The sequence below is a fragment of the Heliangelus exortis genome, chromosome 6 (assembly GCF_036169615.1).
Source record: "Heliangelus exortis chromosome 6, bHelExo1.hap1, whole genome shotgun sequence".
Taxonomy (NCBI): Eukaryota; Metazoa; Chordata; class Aves; order Apodiformes; family Trochilidae; genus Heliangelus; species Heliangelus exortis.
The window spans coordinates 22,260,089-22,277,352 of record NC_092427.1 but is presented as its reverse complement, the minus strand read 5'-3'; the positions used below and the strand labels follow the sequence as shown (position 1 = coordinate 22,277,352).

At 41.3% G+C, this 17,264-nt stretch overlaps 1 protein-coding gene across 2 annotated transcripts in view; it reads right to left on the bottom strand.

The window, feature by feature from the left end:
- Positions 1 to 7,259, bottom strand: part of RAPH1 (Ras association (RalGDS/AF-6) and pleckstrin homology domains 1) — an 84,266-nt gene extending 77,007 nt beyond the window's left edge. For both annotated transcript variants that reach the window (XM_071747146.1, XM_071747149.1), the window contains exon 1: positions 6,853 to 7,259. The gene's annotated coding sequence lies outside the window, so the exon portion shown is untranslated. The remainder of the gene's footprint in view (positions 1 to 6,852) is intronic.
- Between the last annotated feature and the right edge of the window lie 10,005 nt (positions 7,260 to 17,264).

The window sequence follows — 17,264 nt, the reverse complement described above, 5'->3', positions numbered from 1 at the left end:
GACAATGAAAGAGAATAGGTAGAAAATCAGCAAGCATGTACACAAGCCATTTTTTTCTTAACGTTTGTCTTTTCACTAATGATTTATCACAAAGATCAATTCAGCAACATCACAGAGTATCATCAAAAATCTACAAGTTCTTCAGAGATAAAAAGGCTGCCAGTTTTAGTATACTTTCTCAGTTATTAAACCAATCAGATAGGCATTTTAGACAAGGAGCTATTTCAAATAATCTGATTTAATAGAAATCAAGATACATTAAAAAAACCCACCAAATATATTTTTTCCATTACTAATTCAAAAACAGTTGGGGCCAGAACTATCTTAGCACCATCTGTAAGTTCCACATCTGAAATTCTACATCAAAAAACTCTTTATGAAATATGTGCTGTAAAGGTATTATTTTTCATAGCCTGCAGTAACTTGCTCAACTTTTAATGTCACGCTTCACTCAGTAAGTAATTTGATAAGATGTATTAAAGGAATTTAACTGCAAAGGTGATATCGGAGTAAGAGTTCAACATTTGAGATGGGATTATTTTATTATCAATGCTTGCTACATATTCATTATTTGTACTTCTAACACTATTTAATGACATAGCCTTCAAAATCCAATTTGACAAGCAGATTATGCAAATTTACCAATTACAGTTTCAGTAAGGCTAGTAATTAACTCTTCCGGACACTTCTAAAAACATTTTTATGATGACTTCATGAATTTCAGACAATAAAGTAAAATTTCAAACAGAGTAATCCTTGAAGAATTTGCGGCACTTGCTTGAAAAACTTGCAGCTTTTTCACAAGTTGCTGATAAAACAATGGTAGGACAGTAAAAACAGAAACTACTTTATTGACGTGTTTTAGTATGGGAGACCAATACTTTTTCTAGAGCCTTGGGGGGCGGGGGGGGAGGGCTGGAGATCTGTCCAGCAGAGAGGGACCTGGAGGTGTTGATTTACAGCTGGCTGAACATGAGCCAGCAGTGTGCCCAGGTGCCCAGGTCTGTATGAGGCATAGTGTGGCCAGCAGGACAAAGGAGATGCTCTTAACCCTGTACTCAGCCTTGGTGAAGCCACACATCAAGTACTGTGAGCAGCTTTGGGCACCTGAGTGTAGAGAGGACATTGAGGGTCTAGAGAGGGTACAGAGAAGGACAAGAAGGCTGATGAGGGGAGCACAGGTCTTATGAGGAGAGGCTGAGGGAACTGGGGCTGTTCGCCTGGAGAAGAGGATGCTGAGGGGAGACCTCATTGCTCTCTACAGCTACCTGAAACAATGTACTACGGGAGGGTTGGCTTCTTCTCCCTAAAACTGGGAGGAGACTGACTAGCAATAGGACAGAAGGAAAGGGGTTCAAGTTGCACCAGGGGATATCTTATCCAGATAAGATATTAGGAAAAATTTCTTCGTGGAAACAGTGGTGAGGCATTGGAGCAGGTTGCCCAAGGAGGTGTTGGAGTCACTGTCCCTGGGAGTGTACAAAAAAATGGGCAGAAATGGTGCTTCAGGAGATGGTTACAGTGCTGTAGGGGTGATGCCCTTTATGAGCTTTCCATGTCTTTTCCAACCTTGATTCTATGATTCTGTGCTAAAGATGGCTGCTCTTTGGGCAAAAAGTGTTAACAAATGACAGAATTTGCATCAAGATAAAGTCTATCCATGTATCACTGGAAAGCAAAAGCTAGGAGCTTTTCTTTAGGGAGCTAACTACTAAACTGTTCCTCCTTAATATAAGTGCCAGGAAAAAAACCCACTAAGTAGTTGTATTAAACATTTCAACATTAAGCACAGCATAATTACACCTGTTGTTTTTCTTCTTTAACCCAGTATTAAGGACAAAAAGATTTGGCAGGAATACTAAAGGTCCTACAAACACAGCAAATTGGCAAGTCCTTGGGAAAGGGAAGAACTGCTCCTAAATCTTTCTGAATAGTATGGTTACTAGAGAGTACGAAGGATTCCACTTAGTCTCCCTCCAGCCCCTGTCTGTATGTTTTATTTAGCATATTTTTCCATTTCATGCATGCATTTGAGAAAAATTATTCAACTCCCTATTTAACTTCTCCAGGACTTTCTTAGATGAAAGTGCAATACTGACACAAGTAGTAAAAGTGATTAGAGATGTGAAACTGAAGAACGATGGTACTTTTTCATCCTGTTCCTTTCTAATCCTAATCTGCTCAAAATTAACTATTGTGCTGTAATAAACAGTAGGAAACAGTAAAGTGTTTTGGATCTGTGCTTAACAAAACTTAAGCAAAAGAGCACTCTGTTTCAGCATGTGAACACACAGTACTAGGCCATTCCAGCAGATGTCAAATACAACAAGAACAATACAGCATTAACATGCAAATAAGGGATGATATTTAAGATAATTTTCACACAAGATGAGAACAATACCCTTTCAGTTTACCATTTGCTCTGTTCTATATCAGTGCATTTTTATCAGCAAAACCTTGAGCTCTTGAGCACTTCAAAACACTTACTCAAGAAAAGTAAGTGTATCATAACAGGTTTGCTACTGTGTATCATAATTCCCTCACCAGACTCCTATAATATTTTTGTATAAAAAAGTCAAACCCCAGGAGGAAAGACTAGAGGTAAGGAAGATTCAATCACATTTGATTACACAGATTAAAATTAATCTAATTTCTGAGACTAAAAATTCAGTAAAAGGTAAAAATTATGTACTATGACTACAAAGTTTTAGGACTATCCTTACAGTAGCTCTGGAATTTCTCCTCTGTCTCCCATCCCCTCAATAGAACTCAACTAAATCATTACAAAATAAGATGGTAAAAAAATAATTCTTCTAATTTTTCAAATTCTCTAGTGTCAAATTCTCATAAACATCATCTTCCTTCATACAATTCCTAACAAGAATGGTGGACAAGATGGGAACCAGAGCCATTCACGGAACAAGACATTTCCAATGTTCTTCATTAACAAATGAATTTTTAAAAAAGCAAGCTCAACTAAAATATTATTCTACATAACATCTTAAATTAAACACTTTAACTAAAGTCTGTCCTAGCAAATAATTAAGACTGCTTAGGATGAAAAAGAGATTACCTTAATTCAAAGAAAAATCAGAATAATAAATCAGCCAGTGTATCTGCCTCGAGCTGCAGAAAAAGCATCCTGCAGATACTTTTCTCACTCTTTGTAAGATTTTCAACTTAGAGGAGGATTATCAGCAACCTGACTCATCAAGTAATTTTATTTGTCTTTTGCATAGGGACTAATATGGTTAACTGGATAGTTTTTATTAATTTTTTAGTATTAACTTCTTGAAAATAAAAACTTTGAAAGTTTTTAAGTGAGGATAATGCTTTCACATTAACAAGAACAAACAAATCCTTTGTCTTTCTAAAGAACAATCAAAACAGGCAATTATAGTGCAAGTTTTTTTACGGGCATTCCCTAACCTTGTAGGCATTCTTACAGGTGGAGAACACTTACTCAAAATCTGTGATTCTCGATAATAAAAACCCAAGATATTGTATTCATTCTTCAAAGGAATTTTTCAATATGACAACTTTGATTACCTAAGTTATATATCCTTAAACAAAAATAACATTCCACATAGAAATTCATTAAATGTGACTACTCAGCAATCTGCCATCATTTTCATTATTAAACCTTAGCAAAAAAACAGATTTGGGTTGTCCCTTTTTATAAAGCTTCCTTACTGGAAATAGCCAAATTTAGTTGTATATCAACCTATGTTTTCTTCTCCTAATCACAGAGAAAGGTTGTGAAACATCACAAAGTAAGCATCTGTCAGTGTTTGGTCTATTGTTGGGGGCTAACATACAAGCTGGACATTTTTCGCTTTGGTAAGTGCCTGAAAACTTTTAGTCTAAATTCTAAATTTAATGGGTAAGGTCCTCATGTGTCCTACCAACAAATATTAATGAGAAGCTGTGGAGTACATTATTTCAGTTCTACTTGAAAATTCATTAATAGAACTATTGTTTAATATCACAGAAAGATTATTTGCAACCTTTGACTGCATTTGTAACACAACAGATTTGTAATTTTCAACCATTGAGAATATACTCAAAATTACTCAACAGCTGGTAGTTTCAGCACTATTCTTATATGCCTAACAAGCTTAGTCACTCAGCTTTAACTTTGTCCCAGTTTGATACTTATTCTTCCTCTCCAGCAACTGAAAGACACTTGAAGGAAGGCAAGTTGTACAGTCAGTAAAGATCCGATTAATACAGCATAGAGAGTAAGAAATACAAGAATACAAAGAAATAACTATTTCTGGTTAGAAATGCTAGTTGACTTTATTATTTAAAATCCTGATGCTGAAGGAAGAGATAAAGGAGCACATATTCATATTCTTACAAAATTCAAATAAAGAAGCTGCACAATAGTTTTGCAGCTAAAAAAAAGTTCAGTGGTTTGAGGGAAAGGAGAAATGGAATCAGTATTCACATATTGTGATACTCAGAAGACTGAGACACCCTCTTGAAAAATAAGGTCTCAAAAAAATCAATCATTTTTAACCATTACCTACTAGAGTTACCACAGCAGTCTCACACACTGCTTTGAATCAACAGGTGTTCTCTGTATCATGGCTTATCTCATTAAGAAAGGAAAAAGCTGCAATATGCCAGAAGTTCAGCACAGTTTATGTCACTGCACTGCTCCCCTATAAAAGAAACTATTTAAATTTAAACCTGAATGCAGTCACCTAAAGATATTATTCTGGCAAGGCAGACTGAAGATTAAATAAGAATTGTCAGTGTCCCTTTTCACATTATTTTCTATATTCTTTTGCGACCTTAACAGCTGGTAAACTACACTGGCTTAACTGTAGCTTATCTCTTAGAAATACTGTTATCCCATGCTGAGTCACAGAAAACAGTGGTACGACTCTTTATTGCATGGTGTATAAGTGTTAAAAAACCCAAGCAAAAAACAACCAATGAACCCACACTTTAAGAATCTTTCTGAAAATGAAATATATTAAAGGGCAATCAATTCCTTAGTGTCACTTGCCTCCTTTTTCTATGAAAGCAAAAAGCCTCCCTATTGTCGATTTCTGTAAGGTAATTTGAGTGTCACCCACTGATCTGAAAAAAACCACATCTCACCTTAGGTGCAGAAAGACAGTTCTGTATTTCACTACCCATTCACTACCCACTGCCCAAGATATCAGCACATTAAATATGGCCATGTCTACATCTTTCTATAACATATATGTAAGGTATTCCCTAGTACTGGAATTTATGACCAGTTCTTTTCTTTAGGATTATTTATCAAGCAATTTTTCTGTTCCATTTTAATAAGCAACTTCTCAGCAGGGAAAAGCTGATTAAACAGAAAACAATATGTGAAGATTTGCTGTTTTAGATATGTTTCAATAAACATCTAGATCTATTCATCAAGAGACATCTATTTTTCTGTCCAAATGTGTTTTACAAGATAGTATGTCCCTGTTTGGAGGGCAGAGCAATAAGGGAGAATAGATGAAAGGAGGCATCTTGTTTAAAATGGATCAGGTGTGATTCTGCAGTCTCATGAAACAGTTCCCCACTCCTCCATCACATGAATGGCAATGTAAAGACACCAGCTATATAAAATAGGATGCTTATGCCAAACCAGGTGCAACTGCACTCCCTCAGTAAAAGAGCAATTACACTGCATAAAATGCTGTTTGTGCTCTTCTGAAAACCTACAATCAGGTGAAAGCATAAAAAGCCTTGAAATGGTAAAAAAGACAAGATGCAAAGACAGTGCCCAAACATGCAGGTGACATCTTCTGCCACACAAGATACGAAAACCAAAAGAAATAAAACCTTCCAAAATGAACGGTTATTAAAACCAGTATTAATGGAGTAGAAAAGAAACCATACCTATATTAATTTACACAGATCACATGACACTCATGTATACAGACACTTCTCCTTTCCCTCCCACCATCATTGATTTTCCCCAGATCATTGGGGAAAAAAACACCAAGAAACAAAAAACCCCCAACCAACATACATATGCCTATACATACATATATATGTATGTATATATACATATATATATACATATATATATACATATATATATATACATATATATATATAATTACTTGCCCCATCTTCCTCTCTGTAAGTTATATGTAAGTTATATGGCTAAAAGATTCCAGGTTTGGGGTGTTTGTTTGGGTTTTTTTCATTTTAAACAAAACATTTTAACGAATAATCCAAACCTATCTTTCATTTCTACAGCAGGAAAGTGGATTTGAGAGTGTTTTGCTCCCCGGGTCCTACAGAGACTTGGCGATGCCTGTGCAAGTGGGGGGCTGCAGCTCCACAGGGTGGAGACTCACCCAAGCTGACATTGTCTGAACGCCACAGACTACATCCCTAGCGCATCTCCGGCTTACTTCCCAGCCCCTTCTGAGCCAAGCCTCACAGGAGGAAAAGCCGCGGGGAGAGATGGGAGGGACACCCCCCCACACACACACATACAAAAGCCTCTACCCAGTCATTAGCACGACAAAACGCGTTCTGGAAAAAAAAAAAAAAAAATCGCCCGAAGATGTCTGGGGCGTGGAGGAGCGCAAGACACAGACCGGGAGCCGTTAAATTCTCGCCGCTCTCGCACCCTTCGCTCCGCTCCTCCTTGCTCAGCCCCCGGCAGCAGCGCTCGCCCGGCAGCCCCCGCCCCGCTGCGGTGAAGCGGCAGGAAACACCACTGCCCGCCCGCCCGACACGGCCCTGCAGACACCCGCCGGCTCTCCCACCACCCCCCCTCTCCCCAGGCGGTGCCCCCCGCGACAAGAAAAATAAATAAATAAACATAAACAAGCAAACAAACAAGGCGGCTCCGCCGCTCACCTCGCCCCGGCTCCGGGGAAGCCCCCGCGGGTTGGCGGGCAGCGGCTGACCCCCACAAAACAGGGGCGAGGCGGCAAGCACACTGCCACTCGCTGCCGCCGGCGGCACCCGGGCTCTGCTCCGCCTGCGGACCCCCGCGGCGGCGGCTGCTGCTGCTGCTGCTGCTGTTGCTCCTGCTTCTCCTGCTCTTGCTGCTGCTCCTGCTACTCCTCCCGCCGCCGCCGCTGCTAATGGTGGCCGGCGATACCGGTTCCCACCGCCGCTCCCTTCCTTTCTCGTTTTTTTGTTTCCGCCGAGCTGGGAACCGCCTCCACCGGAGCACGTCCCTGCCCAGCAGCGGAGCCACCGCTCCTTCCACGCCGCTCCCGCCCGCCGCCGCTCCGGGATCAACCCGCCGCTCACTTCCGGCGCGCAGGCCGCGCCTCGCCCCGCCCCACCGGGCCCATTGCCCGCGGTGGGTGGCGAGAGCCCCGCGGAGCCGGGGTAGCCGCTGGCATTTGCGCGGTGGAGGGCGGGGGGCGGCCGTGCCCTGAGGAGCCCGGGGTACCGTGGCGATCTCCGCCGCCCCAGTGGCTGCTGGGGGCGAGCTGCTCGGAGCAGGTCCGTCCCGACCTGGCGGCGGCAATCACGCTACCGCCCGGTGCTGGCCGTGCCCCTGGCAGCTCGGAACACGGAAGGTACGGTGCGGGTCTGTGTGCCGCTGCAGGCACTGGGGAACCTCAGCACTGATCACCAAGGGGTTCTGTAGGCGGCATAGTGCCAGATTCTGGGAATCCGATGGAAACCCCTCAGTGAGTGTCCCACTGAGCCTTCAGCCCCTGGCCACGCCGCCTCAGACACCCTCTTCCCGGCTTGGAGTTCGCTCTGTTTTCTCGTCCCACCACAGTTCCAGGCCCGAGATTGCAACTTTTAACAACAAAATAGGATCAAAACATTGGGTGCTACTGCAAATACTCATAAAACCGTAGAATTGTTAGGATTGGAACCTCTGGAGCTCACTGAGTCCACACCCCTCCTGCTAAACATAGAGCGTGTTGCACAGGTTCATATCCGATTTATGCTCTGCTGTGCAAGAATAGATTCACTTAAATACTGTTTAAAGTGTGGTCTGCTGAAGAAGATGAAAACGTGCTGGGGCTCCAAGCCATAGCACAAAAGATATGACATTCATTTTCTCATTGTATTTTGAAACTTTTACAAAAAGTTATTACTTTTACAAAAAGTTATTTATTTCAAAAACCTCATTCTGAAGTAAAAAGTAGAAAAAAATTTGTTTGTTTAACATGGTCTGTGTGATGCTTCTTGGCTTATCCAAGGATGCTATCATGGTTTTTTTGAATAATTTTAGTGATGAGGTAGGGAAAACTAAATGACACTTCTGAACAACTTTTAAGATTTTTATCTGAGATTTGATTTTCATAAGAAAATTTCCTTATTGAATTTTAATGTGTACCTTTGAGGCAGATGACTTGGGACCATCTGTTTAGGAAAATCCAACTGCCTTAGCTATGGGTGTGATTTCTCTCAGCCTAAGAGATAAGTGCATAGTGTACAGGTAAACCCACACACAACACGTTTCCATGTAGTTTGTACTGAAGCGGTTAGGGATTACGTCTAACTAAATGAAGAGTGGGATTAAATGAACATATGGTGTTAAGAAAGCTGAAAATAAAATCCCCCTTCATCTTACTCTACCATACTTATATTGCTTATTAGAGGATTATTTCTGATTCTGTGCAGGCAAGCTTTCTGGGGAAGGAATTGACAAGCATAAAGTTTCACAGATTAGTTCTGGTTATGAGAGAAATCCTGCAAAATTATGCTCTCTAGGTGAAAGGTACTTTTTTGTTAGAATCTTGAAACTAATTTTTCACTTTACTGTATCAACACATTCATGAAGAGAAAGGGATGACTTAATGGTTTCTTCAGACTCATCATACAGTGCCAGGTAGTTTTTCTGCAAGTCAGACTACAGTCATAACTGGATGCTGCCTTCTTGCTACTTCCTCCAGATCCTTCCAGAGGCCCATTCATGTTAAACAATTTGCCCATTTCTTCCTTTTCTACTGACCAGTTGTCCTCTTATCCTATAAGTACAAGCTGGCTTCTCCCTTGTGTCCTAAAATAAACTCCCTTAACAAGTATATGAAACTGCTGTATGGTCCTTTACAAAATTCTTCAACATTCACTCCATTTTGACATCTGTAAATTTGATAATGCCACCACAGAAACAAGTATAAATACAAATGCAATCTAGCAAGGCTTACAGTGCATAAAATCAATGTGTGCAACTGCCTGTTTTTATAATTGCTTTTCTTGTCCTTCCTTTCCCATTTCCTCCACTGGATTTTCTTCCGCTTTTTGCATTGTGTCAAAACTGACTGTCAGCTCTTTATTAAGATGTAGGTGCCCTGTTATGTATATTTGAATATCTGGCATAAAAAAGTCACTGAGAGCAGAGACCCGGGTTACAGCACCCATGCTGCTGCCTGGAATGACAACACTGACCCACTCATGCATCAGGCAGCAGATCCCATGCATCCAGGCTGCATCAGCTGCCAGAGCTGGTGCTCTAATGGTCAGTGTGCAAGCAGTGTGCTGGATACCATTGGACACAGTGAACAGTTGGTCAGGTTAAAGTGGCCAGACTGGAGACACACAGCTATTGAGCTATCTGGCCAGAGTGACAATTCCTGCAGGGCTGCTTTCCATACAAATAGCCCCACATCTGTCTTCTTCCACCAGGACAGAATTTGTGCACAGGAGCCTCTGTTCTGTTTCAATACAAATAATAAATGATACAAAAGAAGCTTGGTCTTTCCAGGGACTTACCCCTGGTGATTTACAAAACAACTGGAGAACTTTCAAGGTGTCCAGGCATGCTCCAGACTCAGCAGAAAAGGGCTGCAGGTCTGCCCCCAGGGCAGGTTGTGTGGTGATGGCATGGGTCATCTAAACTGGACTGCACATCGGTTGGAGCAGCAGGCAGGTATTCTGCACTACCTGCTCCTCTGCTAGGCTCTTAATGCAGCAGTTGCTCCCCTCACAGCAGAAAAATGATGGTGGGAAGGGTCTGTGCAGCTGGGCCAGGCTTGGGGAGGAGTGGTGATTACAGCTGTGTCTCCTTTAAATAGTTTATGAATGGTGCTCACTTTGTTTTGTGTTTTACAACCAAACAGAAATCAGCACCGGCAGCACCCCACAGGTTTTTTGTCTCTTGTTTGCTTGGGTATGTTTGTTGTATGGGTTTACTTATGATATAACTATGACTATGTCATGGATTTGTTGTGTACACTGCCAAACACATGAGACTGAGCACAATACCTGTATTTAAAAACATTATGGTTGTGTCTGGAAAGTCTGAAAAACCAGAGTATGATCTGTTCTAGGCTATTCTTACACTATTGTAAACAATTTTAGCAAGCTAAATAGAAATCCTGCCACTAAGTACAAGTGTCAAATTGCAACCAGATCCTCAGCATGCCAATACCACACCACTTTAGTTCCAAATTTCCCTTTCAGTGAGTAACCTGGTAGTACCTCCTACTAAGCAGCTGACAGCAGGAATATTGTTACCTACTCCCTGCTCATTTGACAGCCCCTGTGCAGATCCACCTTTCAGCATGTCACAGAGGACTTGCAGGAAGCCCATGAGGGAAGACATGTAACTTCTCTTCCAGAAGAAAATGTAGTAAGATCCTGAATTATTGCTGGTCAGAATGTCAAAATGCTACTCAAAATCTCCCCTAACACCACCTGCCCCCTCACCATCTTTCCCTTGCACTCTGAAAGGTATGTCTAATTTATTTGCTGTTGAGACAGCGTGGAGACATCTTAGTCTGCAACATAGGTTCAGACTATTTGCAGCTTTCCATAAATGCATCTCACTGTAAGATTTATGGAATCAAATGGCTCTGTACTTGTTGATGTATTTTTTGTTGATGTATTTGTTGTCTCCTTTGAACCTAAGAAGATGTATGCAAGAAACACATGCTGCTAATTCTCTCTGAAAATCTAAGATTAAGGCTAAGACCACTAAAAGCCTCTGTTATTATATCTCTGTATCATTCAGAGAAAGGAAAATTTGACAGCATTTATATCTAACATCTACAATAATGTCCTAAGAGAAAAGTATTTTGGTCACTGTATACAGTGAAAACCATAGAGACTGAGGCATATTTGTTTCTCCTTGTTTCTTTGTTCCCAGACACTTTTCACTCCAGTAGAACAATGTGTTTAACAGTTGCCAAGTTCAATCTAGCACAGACCTGGCAGGTTGTCTCCTCCTGCATGCATTCCTGTTACTTTCTGATCAAGCATCATATGGGATGAACACAATAAATCTAAATTAGAGTTAAAAAGCAGTGCTCATTTTTAATTTTCTAGTGTTATTTAGTTTGTGGTACAGTCTGAATATGTTTGGAACCCAGCATGTGTATTTAACTTTGCTATGTATTTAACTTCACCTTTACCACTTAAATGTGTCATCTGTTCAAAAGAGAACAGTTCTGTCACACAAATTCCCTTCTAAGTAGCAATTGCTGTATAAAAATGAGGTCATTCTCTCTGTAAGGAACATTTTTTTAATGTTTATGAAATTATTTATTCTGCATGAAAAACTAAAAAGGGTATTTCAAATTGATGTGGTTTTGTTGTTTGTTTCTGCAAAATCAGCCTTACATACTTGGAACAGCATACAAAATAGGGCTGGAAGGGAGTAGGCCAAGGGTACTTCTTAATGAAAGCAATTTTCTGCTAAAGCTGAAGCAGAAATGCATGAATCTAGAAAATGTCTCAAACCTGGCTGCTTAAAGTTATGAATCTATGTGTCAATGACTAAATAAAATGGCCTGGTTTTCCAAAATGTTTGGCAGGCTCTCACATTTCTTACTGAAATCAACAAGCGTTGCATACGCTTAACACCCTGGAAAATCAGGCCACTTATATTTAGGACTTTATATATGACATTTGGAGATTATATTTCATCTCCTGGAGTTAAAATATTAAACCGGAGTATCTACAGCTTATTTTGAAGTAGGATGTCTGATCTAATGGTAGAGTTTAGAGCTAACTAAGATAAATGATTCTTATGCTAGCCTTCCCCCACCTTCAAAAATATTACACATATACCTTAGCCCTAGCCTATGGTTTTAGTGGAGAAACTTATGAGAATTCTTGGAAGCCCTTCTGACAACAATGTTTTCTGTGGATATGAGTGCCAGTAGTCAGCATTTTCACAAGCAAAACCATGTTTGAATGCAATTGTTAATTAAGGATTTTGCTATTTGGTCTATCTGGTTTTAAGTTACGTGTGGCTTCTATCCTGGGCAGAGGCACCATTGCTGTCTGAGAAGTGCTGAGCCCAGGGAGCCTCAGTGCTCAGAGAGTTTTGTGGAAAGCACCACTCAGAGGCACCCTCGAATTGGCATTGTCATTCAATCACACTGTCCAAGTCCTTTCCCATTGAACACCTAGCCAAAAGTAAACACAAATACAAGAGTTTCTCTGCTTCTAATTCATGAAATAGAAACTTTATTTGCTTCTCACTGCTCGGCCTGGGAGACTAAATAGGTGAGTGGATCTGCTTTTCTGGTTAACCACTACTGGCTTCTCCTGAGGGCACAGAGGGAGAGACCTTATTTTTTACCTTGCTGTGAAAAAGGATCAAGGACTAGTTCCCTCCCATCCTTGACATCCTTGTGCCTGCATTTGTACCAGGAAAAATCATTGTGCAACAGGGTGCAGCCTGGCTTCATCATTCTCTGCCTCACATGGTGCATTTAAAAGAGACTGCTACTAACCACAGCTCTACTTTGCCAGTTACCACTACATGTTAAAGTCCATTCTGTCACCATTACGTAAGAATAAGATGTTATTACTTCAAATACTAATCAGAACATCATACACAGCTCTGCTCAGAGCTGTCAGCCATTATGGATGCAGAATCCCAGACTTTATACTTTGGCCTGCACCAGCAAAACCACGGGCAAGTCTCTGCAGCACTGTGCAGCCAGTTCAAGGCCAAGCAGCAGCAGTGCATCCATGGTGGTGTGGAGATTGTTCTCTGCAGCTAATTTAAAGTTAAAATTGCAGTCACAGTGTTTCTGGGAGCTCAGTGGTTACATTTATTTTGCCCCAGCCCCAAGACCTGGTGGTCACAGCCCCCTCTCCCTGCTTTGTCTGGTGGAAGCGAATTGAAGGACATCACTACAACGCATGATCTATTTCTTTGTGGTTGAAAATGGATTTAAATGGCAGGGAGACTGCAGGAATCTCAATGTTATTTTTTAAATACCATTTGGACAGTGCCCACGGAAGAAAGTCTTTTATCTCCTAGAGGCCAAATCTTCCCAAAGCCAAGACTTCCCCAGTTGTGTAAACATGCTCCCAGGAGCAAGCTGTGAGTTAAATCACCACTGAGCTATCCACAAGTGGGAAAGGTTGGGGTTCATGCATCCTGCAAAGCCCTGACTTTAAGGCACTTAGATTAGGAGAGACTCTTGATATTTAACTACACTCTGAGCCACGTCTTGCCCCTGAGCAGTGGAGAATGTGTGACCCAGATTCAAGAATGAGGTCTGCTGTGTACATTTTCCAGGTAAAGTCTGAGTACTGGTGGGAATATGTGATGATAATGCAGGCTCCCTAGAGCAAACCCTGAGCGCTGTGCGTGACTGTAATCTGCCTCACATTTGCATCTCCAGGGATCTTTTTGATATTGAGCAGTCTATCCTTGCAATACATCTGCAGGGAAAACCCTTTTGGCTTATAGCAAAAGAAGTGGACAGAGAAACTAAGTTGTATTTTTGGGTGCTGAAGATCTGGAACTCCTGAGGAGTGTGAAAAAAAGCTGAGGATGCACCTAGTCTGTGAAAAAAAGAAGGTTTCTACTTACTTGTCCCACTCTACACTGCACCGGTACAGCCTCACCTTGAGTACTGAGTGCAGTTTTGGGCACTGCAGCGTAGAAAAGACATCAAGCATTGGAGACTGTCCAGAGGAGAGCAACAAGGATGGTGATGGGTCTGGAAGGGATGACTTATGAGGAGTGGCTGAGGTCACCTGAATTGTTCAGTCTGGAGAAAAGGAGTCTGAGGGGTGACCTCATTGCAGTCTATGGCTTCCTCACAAAGGGAAGAGTTGGGACTGGCATGAATTTCTTCACTCCTCTGAGTGAATAAAGGACTGGGGGAAATGGTAGGAACCTGAGTCAGGGGAGTTTTAGGTTAGATATTAGGAAAAGGTTTTTCACTCAGAGAGTAGCTGAGCAATGGAACAGGCTCCCCAGAGAAGTGGTGACAACACCTGACTGAGTTCAAGAAGCATTTGGATGATGCTTTCAGGCACATGCTTTCATGGAGTACTCCTGGGGATGCCCTATATAGGGACAGGAGTTGGACTTGATGATCCTGATGGGTCCCTTCCAACTCAGCATGTTAAAAATAAATAAATAAATGAAATAAATTACTTTTACCCACAAAGTGCCTTTGCCTGAAAGCCAGAATTAAAACTTTAAAAGTTCATGGCTTAGACCAAAACCCCAATGTGGGATAGTGTTTCATTATAGAAATTATTTATCTACTGAAACTATTTAAAGACAGGAAGAGTTATCTATGTCTAGGATTAATCCTCTGTCACATGGCCTCTCTCCTGAATGAGAGATTAATGCTGAGTGTAGCTTCCTGACAGGCAAGCAGCATGGTATGGATTTCTTTAATTTCTGTGGTGAGAAGCAGAGCCAAGTAAGTTGCACAATGCACAACATGTTTGGACACTGTCAGCCAAAAATACTTCAGCTAAGCCTGCTCATTGTACTGGACTTCATAGATGGAAATAGGCAAGGAAACCTCTATCACACCCCAACATCCAAGCCTCCTATGCTGAAAAGGGATAATGACCAAGCTGTTGGACATCCAGAAGAGAAGGGGCAGCTTCCACTTTTTTCTGCCAAACCTCTGTGCTCCCTTAAGAAAAAATGAGAGTACAAGAAAAGCAGGACACCATAGGGAGATATAGCACATGCAATGGCAGCACCTAAGATGCTGATGGAGGACCAGAGACAGGATGGCAGAAAGTCTGGCAGCTTGAATTGACATTTGCTCTGCACACAGATAGGGCACAGTGAAATCTGACCACAGAACATCCTCTCTAGGCTCTTGTCATGCTGCCAAGTTGCAGATATAGTACATTGCCCTCTGTGAACATTGTCAGAGGAGGGGAACTTGTGACAAGGAGCCGGGGTAAGATTTTACTGGTTTAATTTGAAGGAAGGAAGTCATCACACATATCTTTTGTCTCCCCACATAAGGATTCCTCATCTGCTCTGTTATTTGTATAGGCATCTACACAGCTGAAATATTTGCATTTTTTTTCCTGGGCCCTGCAGCCAGTGCACCACTTTTTAAGCTGGTAAGATGCCAGACTCTTACTCAGTTGTAAGACTGAGCTAGTGATCTAGTCAGATTTCTTATGTTATTGCCAGTCCAGGCAGCAAAATAGCAGACACCACCACCGAGATCATCAAAGAGAACATTCACTTCCAAGAAAAAAGAATAAGCTGTCATAAATTACAACTCAAATTTATCTCCAGCCAAAACTAATATCTATTATTATTATCAGAATATGTATGCTAGATAAGGGTCAGGGCTTGACCTGCTCTTGATGATGTGCTGCTGCTCATAGTGATATGATTTGAACCATATGGAATTTTCAGAAAATTATGTGCTAATTATGCATTAATGAGATCAGTTCATATCTGCCTAAAGACTGGCTCTCTAGTGCTGCTGTACAGTTTATTCCCCAGCAGATCGACTATGTGTGAGAACTTCAGAGATAAATACAGGAATTTGCTGTTTGAAGAAAAAATAATCAGTGGAATTACTTTTTTTTCCACCTTAAATTGGTGATGCGGATGTACATTTCAAATGAGAATTATTCCTGTTCTGGTGGGGAAGAAGGTGTTTTTTGAAGTGTAAGAGTATAGAGCACTGTCTTGTGTGCTACAGCATGAGAGTAATAGAAGAAGATCAACCCAGAGCAAACACCCCTTATCTTAGCAGGGTATGCAAAAATTATTTTTAAACTTTTGAGTGCTTTGTACCTTTAAAATGGTATTTCTGAAGCCAAGAAGCAGTCACTGAAACATTAAGTATTGATCTCTTACAACACAGCTCACATTCAAAGTGTTTTTGTGTTATTCTACTAAATTATTGCAGTTTGTATTTTCACTCTGCTCTTCCATAAAGGTCTCAAGTTTCAATGAACCGATGGGCAGCTCAGAGCTGTTACACACTTCTTGTCCTCAGCCATCTTTATATGCTGCCTGGAAGGGCTGGGCGGTACCTAACATCCCTTCTGGACACAAACTCAGACATTAGAGCTGCATCAGAGAAGGCATTGAAACAGTGTACTCACACTTTGAAGGGCTGCACTGTTTGAGCAGAACTGCTCAGCACATTTGTTTCGTGTTACACTTGGAGTGTGCACTCAGGATCTGAAGGCACTGTCTTGCAGCTCAGCTTTACTTTATCCTCAGCATGACTAATGAGAATAAGATGTATCTTCTATACTATAGTAGACATGACAACTGAAACTGTGTCTTAAGACAGCTGGGTTACTTTTTTTCTCCCTGTGCTGCTTTGGTCTTTTCATCCAGCTCCTTATAGAGAGCAGGCTGTGTGTTTGTGTCTCTCTGCAAATAGCACAGTTCCCTGCCTTTGAAGTGCCTCCATGTTGTAGGGTTTTTTTTTCTTCACTCCACATGTAATTAGAGGGGCAGATACTCTCTCGTTAAGGACTGGGAAATAGCTGAATGTGTCTATCTATGAAACATAATCAAACAAAACGAAAGCTGGGAGCTTGAAATTTCACTGAAACATTTTTAGGCGTGCAAGTGGCTTAGTCAACTTCAGAGAGGCTGCTTGTGTTCATAAAGGGTATCTGTGGATGAGACAGCACGATGGACACTTCATTTATTTTTACAATAACTTAAATACTTTGAAGCTGCTCGGAGGCTGTGATAAAGGATGACTAAGGAAGATAGAAAGGTTATAATGTGTTTTATTTTAAGGCAAGGAGAGAATTATTAGCAGAGCAGCTGTAGCATTTAATATAACTTCATAATGCACGTGATGTGCATTTTGAAATTAAAATGCTCTTTTTTGGCTGATTTTTTGTCACACACATTATGGCCAACAGTACACCTTTTCCAAAGCATTCTCCAACTGAGTCTGCACAAAGGCTCCAACACATTTGAGAGGTATGGACCTTTAAAGTGCAAAACTGTTATGCAAGAAAGAAGTTAGGTGAGTTTGCCAGATTGAACTAACCCAGCTTTGTGGAAGAAACAGTCTGTGTTCCCCTGCAGTGGAAGAACTGAGACATTCCCAGGAGTGGCCCTGGCAAAGTCCAGT